Source organism: Rhagoletis pomonella, unplaced genomic scaffold (assembly GCF_013731165.1).
Source record: "Rhagoletis pomonella isolate Grant_MI unplaced genomic scaffold, Rhpom_1.0 Rhpom_scaffold_00002, whole genome shotgun sequence".
NCBI lineage: Eukaryota > Metazoa > Arthropoda > Insecta > Diptera > Tephritidae > Rhagoletis > Rhagoletis pomonella.
Genome location: NW_023458556.1, coordinates 90,721,715 through 90,726,373, shown reverse-complemented (window position 1 = coordinate 90,726,373; position 4,659 = coordinate 90,721,715). Strand labels below are relative to the sequence as shown.

Sequence of the window (4,659 nt, the reverse complement as noted above, 5' to 3'; positions counted from 1 at the left end):
TTTTTGGATGTATTTTATTTTAATTTTATTAATTATTTTGTTGGGGTGATGTTAAAATTTAATGAACTTTTAATTATTAAAAATCATTAATTTATGATTAATTGATCCGTTAATAACGATTATAAGATTAAGTTACTTTTGGGATAACAGCGTAATTTTTTTGGAGAGTTCTTATCGATAAAAAAGTTTGCGACCTCGATGTTGGATTAAGATATATTTTTAGGTGTTGTCGCTTAAATATTAAGTCTGTTCGACTTTTAAATTCTTACATGATCTGAGTTCAGACCGGCGTAAGCCAGGTTGGTTTCTATCTTTAATATATTATAATATCTTAGTACGAAAGGACCAGGTATTAGAATAATTATATTTTAGTTAAAGAATATAATTAATTTTACTGTTTTGGCAGATTAGTGCAATAAATTTAGAATTTATTTATGTAATTTTTATTACAAATAGTACTTGTTTTTTTTTTAATTTATTTTATCTTTAATTGGTAGATTAATTTTGGTAATTTGTGTTTTAGTTAGAGTTGCTTTTTTAACTCTTTTAGAACGTAAAGTGTTGGGTTATATTCGAATTCGAAAAGGGCCTAATAAAGTTGGACTTATAGGAATTCCTCAACCTATATGTTATGCAATTAAGTTATTTACTAAAGAACAAACTTACCCTCTTTTAACAAATTATTTATCTTATTATTTTTCTACCATTTTTTCTTTATTTATTTCTTTAATTGTTTGAGTTTGTATTCCTTTATTTGTTAAATTATTTTCTTTTAATTTAGGTTTACTATTTTTTTTTGTGTTGTACTAGTTTAGGTGTTTATACAGTTATAATTGCTGGTTGGTCTTCGAATTCTAATTATGGTTTATTAGGGGGATTACGTGCTGTTGCTCAAACTATTTCTTATGAAGTTAGAATAGCTTTAATTTTATTATCTTTTGTTTTTTTAATTGGGGGTTATAATATACTTGATTTTTATCATTTTCAATATTATGTTTGATTTGATATTATTTTATTTCCTATTAGTTTAGTTTGATTTTGTATTTGTTTAGCGGAAACTAATCGTACTCCTTTTGATTTTGCTGAAGGTGAATCTGAATTGGTTTCTGGGTTTAATGTAGAATAAAGAAGTGGTGGATTTGTTTTAATTTTTATAGCTGAATATGCTAGAATTTTATTTATGAGAATATTATTTTGTGTAATTTTTTTGGGGTGTGATTTATTTAATATTTTATTTTATATTAAATTAACTTTTATTTCTTTTGTGTTTATTTGAGTTCGTGGAACTTTACCTCGATTTCGTTATGATAAATTAATATATTTAGCTTGAAAATGTTTTTTACCTTTTTCATTGAATTATTTATTGTTTTTTATTAGTTTAAAATTATTATTAATTTATTTAATGTGGTTAATTAAATTTAGTAAAGTTAATAGAAAATAGAATTTCTATCTTATGTTTTCAAAGCATATGCTTATTATCAAGCTCATTAACTTATTAAATTTAATTAATTAAGTTATCTCATCATTTATTAATTAGTGGATTAATAATATAATATAAAAAATAAATTACTGTTAAAATTTGTCCTACTAATACATATGGGTCTTCTACAGGCCGTGCTCCAATTCAGGTTAATAAAATAACTGTCACTACTATAGTTCAAAATAAAATTTTGTTAATAGTGTAAAATTGAATACCTCGAAATTTACTTAAATGATAAAATGGAAGAATTGCTAAAATTGCAATTGATAAAACTAATGCAATTACTCCCCCTAATTTATTGGGGATTGATCGAAGAATTGCGTAAGCAAATAAGAAATATCATTCTGGTTGAATATGAACTGGAGTAACTAATGGATTAGCTGGAATAAAATTATCTGGATCACCTAATAAATATGGATTAGTTAATGTTAAAATAATTAGACTTATAATTATTACAATAAATCCTACAATGTCCCTATAGGAAAAATAGGGGTGAAATGGAATTTTATCAATATTAGAATTTAGTCCAATTGGATTATTTGAACCTGTTTGATGAAGAAATAATAAATGAATTAAAGTTATAGCTAATACAATAAAAGGTAAAATGAAGTGAAATGTAAAAAATCGCGTTAATGTTGCGTTATCAACTGCAAATCCCCCTCAAATTCATTGTACTAAAGTAGTCCCTAGGTAAGGAATTGCTGATAATAAATTTGTAATAACTGTTGCTCCTCAAAAAGATATTTGTCCTCATGGTAATACATATCCTATAAAGCTGTTGCTATAACTAAAAATAAAATTAGTACCCCTACTAATCACGTTGGAGTAAATAAATATGATCCATAATAGATCCCTCGTCCTACATGTAAATAAATACAAATAAAGAAAAAAGATGCACCGTTGGCATGTAAAGTTCGTAATAATCAACCATAATTTACATCTCGGCAGATGTGATTAACGCTGTTAAATGCTAAATTGATATCTGCTGTATAATGTATAGCTAAAAATAATCCTGTTAAAATTTGGATTATTAAACATAACCCAAGAAGTGAACCAAAATTTCATCAAGCTGAGATATTAATTGGTGCAGGTAAATCTACTAATGCATTGTTAGCAATTTTAAATAAAGGGTGTTGGGTTCGTAAAGGTTTATTCATTAGTTTATTAATCGTAAAGGTCCGTAAAATAATTTTGTAATTTTTACTACTGCAATTAATGTAATTAATAAATAATTTATTAATAAAATTGTTATTAAATTTGTTGGAAAATTGTATAATTTATTAAGATTTAATGAATTTTCTTCTATAAATAAATTAATATTATTTATAGTTGTTATTTCATTATTTTCTAGAAAGGTTAAAATTAATGATTTATCTAGTATTAATCTTATAATTGTAAATAAAATAAAGATTATTAAATAAATAGTTGTTAATTTTATTGAAAATGAAAATATTTCATTTGAAGCTAAGGATGTAACATAAATAAATAAAACTAGTATCCCTCCAAGAAAAATTAGAAATAAAATATAAGAAAATCAGAATCTTTTAGCTATTAATCCTGTAATTAAACAAATTTGTAAAGTTTGAATTAATAATATTAATCCTATAGCTAAAGGGTGATTTATTTGTATAAAAATAAATCTTGAAATTAAAGTTGATCTATATAAAATTAATTGTATAATGTCAGGAGGTAGTTTATATAAAATATTAATTTTGGGGATTAATGAAAAAGTAATTACTTTTCTCTTGAAATTTTAAAAGATTAAATCTTATTTTTGATTTACAAGACCAATGTTTTTATTAAACTATTAAAACTAATGTTAATAATATTTTATTGAGGATTACCATGTCTTTTATTTTTAATTGGAATTTTTATATTTGTTTCTAATCGAAAGCATTTATTATCAATACTTTTGAGATTGGAATATATTGTATTAAATTTATTTTTTTTATTGTTTATTTATTTAAATTTAATAAATTTTAGAAGATTTTTTAGTATAATATTTTTAACTTTTAGAGTTTGTGAAGGTGCATTGGGTCTTTCAATTCTTGTTTCAATAATCCGTACTCATGGAAATGATTATTTTCAATCATTTAATATTTTACAATGTTAAAATTAATTTTTATAATAATTTTTATTAGTCCAATTTGTTTTATTAGTAGTTCATTTTGAATGGTTCAAAATTTAATATTTTTGATTACATTTTTATTTATTATAATAAATTTTTGTACTAATTATTTTGTAAATATTTCTTATTTTTTAGGGTTTGATACAATTTCTTATGGATTAATTTTATTAAGATTTTGAATTTGTACTCTTATAATTACTGCTAGTGAGTCTGTTAATAAATTTAATAATTATAAAAATTTATTTTTATTTAATATTTTAATTTTATTATTATTTTTAATTTTAAGATTTGCTAGTATAAATTTATTTATATTTTATTTATTTTTTGAAAGAAGATTAATTCCTACTTTATTTTTAATTTTAGGGTGAGGGTATCAACCTGAACGTTTACAAGCTGGTGTTTATTTATTATTTTATACTTTATTAGTTTCTTTACCAATATTAATTAGTATTTTTTATTTGTATAATAATTTAATAACATTAAATTTTTATCTTTTAAATAATTTTATATTTAATTATGATTTATTATATTTATCTTTAATTTTAGCATTTTTAGTTAAAATACCAATATTTTTAGTTCATTTATGATTACCAAAAGCTCATGTTGAAGCCCCGGTTTCAGGGTCTATAATTTTAGCTGGTATTATGTTAAAATTGGGGGGTTATGGTTTATTACGGGTGTTATGTTTTTTACAATTAAGAAATGTAAAATATAATTATATTTGAATTAGAATTAGTTTAATTGGTGGGGTATTAATTAGTTTAGTTTGTTTACGACAAACTGATTTAAAGGCTTTAATTGCATATTCTTCTGTTGCTCATATAGGAATTGTTTTAGGTGGACTTATAACTTTAAGTTATTGAGGTTTATGTGGGTCTTATACTTTGATAATTTCTCATGGGTTATGTTCATCGGGGTTATTTTGTTTAGCTAATATAACTTATGAACGATTAGGAAGTCGAAGTTTATTAATTAATAAGGGATTATTAAATTTTATACCTTCAATAACTTTATGATGATTTTTATTAAGTTCATGTAATATAGCTGCACC

At 22.6% G+C, this 4,659-nt stretch overlaps 1 pseudogene; it reads right to left on the bottom strand.

Moving 5' to 3' along the window:
• Positions 1-1,816: 1,816 nt before the first annotated feature.
• On the bottom strand, positions 1,817-3,216 carry LOC118734165 (annotated as a pseudogene).
• Positions 3,217-4,659: the final 1,443 nt, after the last annotated feature.